At 44.4% G+C, this 10,026-nt stretch overlaps 1 pseudogene; it reads right to left on the reverse strand.

The window, feature by feature from the left end:
• Positions 1–200: 200 nt before the first annotated feature.
• LOC121550778 lies at positions 201–3,654 on the reverse strand (annotated as a pseudogene).
• Positions 3,655–10,026: the final 6,372 nt, after the last annotated feature.

The raw sequence follows: 10,026 nt of genomic DNA on the forward strand, positions 1-10,026 counted from the left end.
AAAACAATCATCATCACCTAATACAGTATTCACTAATGAAGAACACACAGATGACAGAGCAACTGAGTTTTCTAACAGGTCTATTAGCTAAACCAGAATTGTGATATAGCTCAGGGGCACACAACACAGAGACATCAAACTAATAATCTGTTATTTGTGTTTAATTCAGAAATGATAATGAAAACAAACTCCAAAGCTAATCATTTCAACAAATGAAATGTACTCAACAATGTTTGGGTTGCCCGAGAGGCCATGAGTTTGAAGAAGAGGGCGGGCCACAGGGTGCAAATGTAGGTGGCCAGAGTGGGCAGGGGCCCAGCCAATAGGACCTCTTTACTCCTGTGATGGACAGCCTTCAGGACCACTTGGGCCACATCTTTCGGTTCCCGCCCCAAAGCTGTCGTCTTGTCCAGGACTTCACCAGAGTAGAAAGGAGAGAAATAAATAGACTACTAACGTAATTACAGAGAGAGGGGGAGGGGAAGAGCAGACAGAGAGAATGAGAGAAAGAGAGAGAGTGGTCAGCTAATTCCTCTCCCTTACCTCCATATTTGGAGCCATCCTCCATGACAACGTTAAGAGACAGGTTGGTTCTGATGTAGCCAGGGCTGACCACTGTCACCTGTATACTGTAGCGCTCCATCTCAGCCCTCAGACAGTCGAAGTAGGCCTGGGTGGCGTGTTTGGAGGCCGCATCTGCTCAAAACACACCATATGTTTATTCAATTTCATTCCTTTACTACTACAGTCGTGGTCAAAAGTTTTGAGAATGACACAAGTATTGGTCTTCACAAAGTTCGCTGCTTCAGTGTTATGAGATATTTTTGTCAGATGTTACTATGGTATACTGAAGTATAATTACAAGCATTCCATAAATGTCAAAGGCTTTTATTGACAATTACATTAAGTTTATGCAAAGAGTCAATATTTGCAGTGTTGACCCTTCTTTTTCAAGACCTCTGCAATCCGCCCTGGCATGCTGTCAATTAACTTCTGGGCCACATCCTGACTGATGGCAGCCCATTCTTGCATAATCAATGCTTGGAGTTTGTCAGAATTTGTGGGTTTTTGTTTGTCCACCCGCCTCTTGAGGATCGACCACAAGTTTTCAATGGGATTAAGGTCTGCGGAGTTTCCTGGCCATGGACCCAAAATGTTGATGTTTTGTTCCCCGAGCCACTTAGTTTTCACTTTTGCCTTATGGCAAGGTGCTCCATCATGCTGGAAAAGGCATTGGTCGTCACCAAACTGTTCTTGGATGGTTGGGAGAAGTTGCTATCGGAGGATGTGTTGGTACCATTCTTTATTCATGGCTGTGTTCTTAGGCACAATTGTGAGTGAGCCCACTCCCTTGGCTGAGAAGCAACCCCACACATGAATGGTCTCAGGATGCTTTACTGTTGGCATGACACAGGACTGATGGTAGCACTCACCTTGTCTTCTCCGGACAAGGTGTTTTCCGAATGCCCCAAACAATCGAAAAGGGGATTCATCAGAGAAAATGACTTTACCCCAGTCCTCAGCAGTCCAATCCCTGTACCTTTTGCATAATATCAGTCTGTCCCTGATGTTTTTCCTGGAGAGAAGTGGCTTCTTTGCTGCCCTTCTTGACACCAGGTCATCCTCCAAAAGTCTTCGCCTCACTGTGCGTGCAGATGCCCTCACACCTGCCTGCTGCCATTGCTGAGCAAGCTCTGCACTGGTGGTGCCCCGATCCCGCAGCTGAATCAACTTTAGGAGACGGTCCTGGTGGTTGCTGGACTTTCTTGGGCGCCCTGACGCCTTCTTCACAACAATTTAACCTCTCTCCTTGAAGTTCTTGATGATCCGATTAAATGGTTGATTTAGGTGCAATCTTACTAGCAGCAATATCCTTGCCTGTGAAGCCCTTTTTGTGCAAAGCAATGATGACGGCACGTGTTTCCTTGCAGGTAACCATGGTTAACAGAGGAAGAACAATGATTTCAAGCACCACCCTCCTTTTAAAGCTTCCAGTCTGTTATTCTGACTCAATCAGCATGACAGAGTGATCTCCAGCCTTGTCCTCGTCAACACTCTCACCTGTGTTAACGAGACAATCACTGACATGATGGCAGCTGGTCCTTTTGTGGCAGGGCTGAAATGCAGTGGAAATGTTTTTTTGGGATTAAGTTCATTTTCATGGCAAAGAGGGATTTTGCAATTAATTGCAATTCATCTGATCACTCTTCATGACATTCTGGATTATTTGCAAATTGCCATCATCAAAACTGAGGCAGCAGACTTCGTGAAAATTAGTATTTGTGTCATTCTCAAAACTTTTGACCACGACTGTACAGATATCACTGACAGAGCTATTTGCAGGTGGAAATAACACTTGTTTCACCTTCCTTTGGAAATGTGCCGTATTACGGTTCGTAGATTGTTGTTGTCTGATTTCATGGATAATTATTTTACCTCAGTTATAGGGTTGGCATCACTTTTGCTACATTACTCACAAGCTGATCTGTAGGGGATGGCAATCTTCCCCTGGACACTGCTGATGACCACTACGTGTCCACTGTGCCGGCGAACCATGGAGGGCAGGAGGGCTACAGTTGGAGAGAGAGAGAGGGATGGAGAGAAAGGGAGAAAACAAACAAAGTTGAGAGAGTGGAGAGAAGAATCAAGAGACTACATGAGTTCAAGACATTAATGGCATTTGTCATTTGACCACAGAGTGTACATTTGGAAATCAGGTGATCATAACCTTCTACCTTGAGTTAGAGCTGGTAGTAGTTGGTATCCATGACGTCCCTCTGTACGGAGATGTGCGTCTCCAGGATGTTGCTGCGGTGACTGATGCCGGCGTTGTTGATGAGGACGTCCACGTGGCCGTAGCACCTCAGGATCTCCTTCACGGCCATGGCAACCATTTACGCTGTGTCGGACAGGTCAAAGATCACCATAATGGGGGTGTACGTCTGCCGGTGATGACGTCATAGACATGTCATAAGAATTCAAGGGGTGCATCTCAATAGTCTAATGTTGCTGTCTCCCCTCGTCCCCCTTCCTTCATCTGACATGATGTAAAAAAGCTGAACTGGTGAAGGCAAAATTCTAGTATTCAACTAATCGCTCTCCCTTATCGTATGTTTTCAGATCAGCCCAGTGGAGGAAGAGGAGATGAGAAGTGAGTGAGTGTGTGTCTCTATACCTGCTGCTGGCTTTCTGCTGCGGTGGCTGTGAGCTCCTGAACTATGTCCTGTAGCCTGGCTACATCCCAGCCACACAGAACCAGCCTTGCTTTGGCAGCATGGAACACCCGAGCACACTCTGCAACACAACACACACTATTTTAAAGTTGGTAACTAGAACCTTTGAGTATGTTTTTTATTTAAAAAAATTGTGATTCTGTCTCTATGTAGCCTACATTGTGTTGCTGCGAAATTGCCTCGAGGACATTTATGTTTTCATATCTAAAGTAACACTCACCTCTCCCCAGGCCAGAGCTGGCTCCAGTGATGACCACCACAGCATCCTGGATGGTAGCCCCCTGTTGGAGCCTCTGGAGCAGCCGGTAGAGCAGCACCAGCCCCAGCCCACCAGCACACTCCCCCCATTACACGCTCCATGGCTGGGATGATTGGACCGGACCATCCGACCCTATCAGTTTACCCCGCCTGGACAACACACAACCACTTCTCTTCAGGATTTCTAAGCTACTTCCCAAATGGCACCCTATTTTCTATATAGTGCACTACTTTTGATAGGAATCTGGTCGAAAGTAGTGCACTATGTAGAAAATAGCATAATTTCACAGGCAAGTCTTATGCTAATTTGCATAGTTAATTGTTTAATTCCAGCATTCCCTTCCAGCATTTTAATCAATTTATAAATGTCCTGCGCTAATGTGCTATCATGTGCACACTGTGTCATGTTTCTTTTGTCTTAGTGTGCTTCTATAAAAATACAAAAAAATAACTTTTCCTTGACAGTATAATTATTCTCCTCTGACTGTGCATTTTCGGCAATTCTTACTTTTGACACTAGAGGGCGATCGGGCGATTTTTAGGGGTCTGTACTCCCGAAGTTGTTGACTGTTTTTGTGCTTGCCAGTTAGCTAGCAGTTCTCAACTAGCAAGAATAAGCAAGACCTTGCAAGAATAAGGCCAATAACAGTACAGTATGAAATGCTGTTGATTAGCCCATTGGTATTGCACGATGTTCAGCACATTTTTCATATTGGACATACATATTGCACCGTACACAATTTCCTGTACATTGTGTCACATAAGGGGGGTCCCATTGTACTCAGGAGCACCTCTATTTACTAAGAGTTTTCATCTGTATTTTTCGTAGTCTATTTACCATCACAAACCAATGCTGGCACTAAGACCACAATCAACGAGCTGCATAGGGCCATAGGCAAACAAGAAAATGCTCATCCACTCCTAGTGGCCGGTGATTTTAATGCAGGAAAACTGAAATCCGTTTTACCTCATTTCTACCAGCATGTCACCTGTGAACTAAAGGGATAAAAACTCTAGATCACCTTTACTCCACACACAGAGACATTCGAAGCTCTCCCCCGCCCTCCATTTGGCAAATCGGACCATAACTCTATCCTCCTGATTCCTGCTTACAAGCAAAAACTCAAACAGGAAATACCAGTAATGCGCTCAATATGGAAGTAGTCTGATGAAGCGGATGCTAAGCTACAGGACTGTTTTGCTAGCATAGACTGGAATATGTTCCGGGATTCATCCGATTGCATTGAGGAGTTTACCACATCAGTCACCGGCTTCATTGATAAGTGCATCGACAACGTTGTCCCCACAGTGACCATACGTACATATCCCAACCAGAATCCACAGATTACAGGCAGCATCCGTACTGAGCTAAAGGCTAGAACTGCTGCTTTCAAAAAGCAGGACAATAATCTGGACGCTTATAAGAAATCGCGCTACGCCCTCCGACGAACCATCAAACAGGCAAAGCGTCAATACAGGACTAAGAACTAATCCTACTACACCGGCTCCGACGCTCGTCGGATGTGGCAGGGATTGCAAACTATCACAGATTACAAAGGGAAACCCAGCCGAGAGATGCCCAGTGCCAAGAGCCTACCAGACAAGCTAAATGCCTTCTATGTTCGCTTCGAGGCAAGCAACACTGAACCATGTCTGAGAGCACCAGCAGTTCCAGACGACTGTATGATCACGCTCTCCGTAGCTGATGTGAGTAAGACCTTTAAACAGGTTAACATTCACAAGGCCGCAGGGCCAGATGGATTACCAGGACGCGTACTCAGAGCATACGCTGATCAGCTGGAAAGTGTCTTCACTTACATTTTCAACCTCTCTCTGACCCAGTCTGTAATACATACATGTTTCAAGCAAACCACCATAGTCCTTAAGAATGCCAAGGTAACCTGCCTGAAAGACTACCGCCCTGTAGCACTCACATCTGTAGCCATGAAACGCTTTGAAAGGCTGGTCATGGCTCACATCAACACAATCATCCCAAAAACCCTGGACCCACTCCAATTCGCATACCGGTCCAATCTCCATTGCACTCCACACTGCCCTTTCCCACCTGGACAAAAGGAACACCTACGTGAGAATGCTGTTCATTGACTACAGCTCAGCGTTCAACACCATAATGCCCTCCAAGCTCATCCCTAAGCTAAAGACCCTGGGACTGAACACCTCCCTCTGCAACTGGATCCTGGACTTCCTGATGGGATGCCCCCAGGTGGTAAGGGTAGGCAACAACACATCCGCCACGCTGATCCTCAAAACGGGGGCCCCTCAGGGGTGCATGCTCAGTCCCTTCCTGCACTCCCTGTTCACCCATGAGTTTGCTGACAACACGACGGTGTTAGGCCTGATCACCGACGACGAGACAGTCTATAGGGGGAGGTCAGAGACCTGGCATTGTGGTGCCAGGACAACAACCTCTCCCTCAACGTGGGCAAGACAAAGGAGCTTATTGTGGACTACAGGAAACGGCGGGCCGAACACACCCCCATTCACATTGACGGGGCTGTAGTAGAGCGGGTCGAGAGCGTTAAGTTCCTCGGTGTCCACATCACTAAGGAACTATCATGGTCCACACACACCAACACAGTCGTGAAGAGAGCACGACAACGCCTCTTCCCCTCAGGGGGCTGAAAAGATTTGGCATTGATCCTCAGATAATCAAAATGTTACACAGCTGCACCATTGAGAGCATCTTGACAGACTTCATCACCGCTTGGAATGGCAACTGCTCGGCATCCAAACGCAAGTCGCTACAGAGGGTAGTGCGTACGGCCCAGTACATCACTGGGGCCGAACTTCGTGCCATCCAGGACATCTATACCAGGCGGTGTCAGAGGAAGGCCCTAAAAATTGTCCGACTCCAGCCACCAAAGTTATAGATTTTTCTCTCTGCTACCGCACAGCAAGCGGTACAAGTCGCTCTGGATAAGAGCGTCTGCTAAATGACTTAAATGTAAATGTAAATACCGGAGCACCAAGTCTGTGACCAAAAGGCACCTGAACAGCTTCTACCCCAAGCCATAAGAACAGTTAATCAAATGGCTACCCGGACTATTTACACTGACCCCCTTTATTATTTATTTATCTTAATTGTTTTGCACTTACTCCCTTGCACAGGCTCTACGCACACTCACTAGACTCTACCCACATACAAAACACACACACGCATATTGACACCACACACACAGACACATTTTACATACGCTGCTGCTACTCTGTTTATTATATATCCTCATTGCCTAGTCACTTTTACCCCTACCCACATGTACATACCTCAACTACCTCGTACCCCTGCACATTGACTCGGTACTCCTTGAATATAGCCTCGTTATTGTTTTACTATTTCCTTTTTTATTTAGCAAATATTTGTCTTACATTTTAGCTCTGCACTGTTGGGAATGCGCTCGTAAGTAAGCATGTCACTGTAAAGTCTACACCTGTTGTATTTGCCGCATGTGACCAATACAATTTGATTTGATTCTACTCAGGAGCACTTTTACTTTTCAAATCCACAGAGTTTACACAGCCAGCTAGCTAACATAGCACCCCTCTCTGTTTGAGTAGGCTAAACTAGGTAGCTGCACAAGTGAAAGTGCAAAAAATACAACAAAATATAGCTAGCGCTCTCTCGCTTCTTCATTTTTGAATAAATTAATTTGTTCAAAGCTGTTAAACTATTGTCTTTCGCTCTCTTTGAGTCAACTACTCACCACATTGTATGCACTGTAGTGCTAGCTAGCTGTAGCTTATGCTTTCATTACTAGATTCATTCTCTCATCCTTTGATTGGATGGACAACATGTCAGTTGATGCTGCAAGAGCTCTGATAGGTTGGAGGACGTTGTCATAACTACTGTATATGTCTATGGAAGGGGGTGAGAACCAGGAGCCGCCGAGGTTTTGTATTTAAGTCAATGTAACCAGAGGAGGACAGAAACTAGCTGTCCTCCGGCTACACCATGGTGCTACCATACAGAGTGCTGCTGAGGCTACTGTAGAACTTCATTGCAAAACAGTGCAAATTTAATCAATTATTTGGTGACATATTTAGTATAGTTGTATCTAAAAAGTATAACTTTTTCAATATTTCACTATTTTTATGAAATTCACTGAGGAGGATGGTCCTCCCTTCCTCCTCGGAGGAGCCTCCACTGATTCGGCGTACAACACATTTCTCATCCCTGGATTGATGTAAAGTAACCCGGAAGCAGCTTGGAAAGTTGAATTCCGGCCAATCAGTTGTATGTGACGTTAGAAGGGTTTCTGCCAATCACGTGTAGGCTATCAATCTGTGGGTGCACATTATTTCTAACCCGGGGTATCCCGTTTTTTAACCGGTGGAAACAGGTTGTATTCCTTTAGTTTACAATAGTTTCAACTCTACACATATTTATATCTGTCACAGCCACACCAAAGCGTCACCAAGGACTATGGATATACTGACAAGATTACATGTCTCTCCGCCCTAACAATGGTAGTCGTTGTCCACGAAGCGGAACAGCAGGCTAGCTCCCGTCTGTCCTTTCTTTGGATTGGTGGATACATCTCATTATTGAAACCCTGTTTTGAATATTCGATTAGGGTTGTTGACGTCAACCGCCTGTACGCTACAAGCCTCATGTCATGAATATGCGTAGCCATCTCGATATAAAGTGTTTTTTCTTAAAGTTGCCGGGAAGTCACATTTCATACTTATATCAGTACACTCGTAACAACTTAAGCATTACGAAACGTATATTTGATCAAATAAACGTCACGTATCAAATAAGCCATCCATTTTTTTTGTCGCCCAAATTCGACACTCATTGACCTCCATACAAAAACTCCTTGCTTGGTGGGTGAAACGAAAATACGCCACCTGCTGGAGGGAGACTAATTTTCCACCGACTTGGGCCTCTTCTCTGGTATCACACGATTCTCAACTGATGTCGACTCTCAAATCCATATCAAGATGATCCAAAGATAGAGCTGGAGGTAATAAGCTAGCACAATTACAAAAAAAAACCATTGTACATTTTGTAAGTATTTTAACTGCAGTCCTGACAAAGACTTTCCAGGTTGTTCATGGATGGGCATTGTTCAGTTTCTATAATATTTTGCAAAGCAATAACATGAAAGAAAACACAGGTAAAGGGGGTATGTTGCCCTGAATAGATGATAGACAAATACTTGGTTGGCTGGTTACATTTCCAATGCAGTCGTAATCAACACTTTCAAACCATTTCAAGCGTTGCAAAGAATGACAATCAGGCCCCCATCAAGCTGCAAAGACTGACAATTTCAAATAATATTCCAAATAAAATTGAAACCATAATGGTTAGAAACAATAACAATTACTATTGCTCTCTCCCTGAAATTTCCAAAGGTTTACAACAGCTTATTAATTTACTAGTGAGACATCTTTTTAAAAAATGTACTTTTTTATATCTATGCATGACCATTTTCTTGTAACCCGGCCAAGTCATGTGTACATAAGGTTGTCATGTTGTATGTTACATAAACTGCATATTTTCTAGAGCAAAACTGATTTTAGGATTAAAAAACACCACAAGAAGACTACTGGCACCATTTGGGACTCAGATCCATATACACTGAGTATACCAAACCTTAGGAACACCTTCCTAATACTGAGCCCCTCCCCTTCCCTTCCCCTCAGAACAGCCACAATTCATCAGGGCATGGACTCTACAAGGTGTCAAGCGTTCCATAGGGATGATGGCCCATGTTGACTCTAATGCTTCCCACAGTTGTGTCAAGTTGGCCGATGTCCTTTAGGTGGTGGACTATTCTTGATACACATGGGAAACCCCAGCAGCGTTGCAGTTCTTGACACAAACCGGTGCGCCAGTATCCTTCTACCATACCCCGTTCAAAGGCACTTAAATATTTTGTCTTGCCCATTCACCCTCTGAATGGCACACATTCACAATCCATGTCTCAATTGTCACAGGGCTTAAACATCCTTTAACCTGTCTCCTTCCCTTCATCTACACTGATTGAAGTGGATTAAACAAGTGACATCAATAAGGGATCATAGCTTTCACCTGGATTCACCTGGTCAGTCTATGTCATGGAAAGAGCAGGAGTTCTTCATGTTTGGTACACTCAGTGTATATGTCCCTTACATACACAACCCACTCCTACACTCAGCAAGTCCCCATTAAGTGTCTAACAATCCCACAAAGAGCTCAATTTGGACAGGCTTTTTACCCATGACTGCATGTGTGTAAAGGACAAGACAGACCAACACGATGGTGGCAATTCAACATGTATAATAGTTGGGAAATGAACAGAAAGGCAATAGGACTTGCTGCGCATGGTCGACGTTCGTGTTGGTCTGTCTTGTCCTTAACAACTTCGACTGGTGAGGGATGACCAAACAAGTATTTTTTAAAGGTCTTGAATTTGTATTTGTTCCAGAGTGAGTAAACCTAGAAAGACAAAAATCTGAAAACAAAAGGTATTGCTTTTGTGATTCAAGACATGGTGTAGAATTTGTTTAATGAAAAAGAAAATACAGAAAG

The sequence above is a fragment of the Coregonus clupeaformis genome, chromosome 35 (assembly GCF_020615455.1).
Source record: "Coregonus clupeaformis isolate EN_2021a chromosome 35, ASM2061545v1, whole genome shotgun sequence".
NCBI lineage: Eukaryota > Metazoa > Chordata > Actinopteri > Salmoniformes > Salmonidae > Coregonus > Coregonus clupeaformis.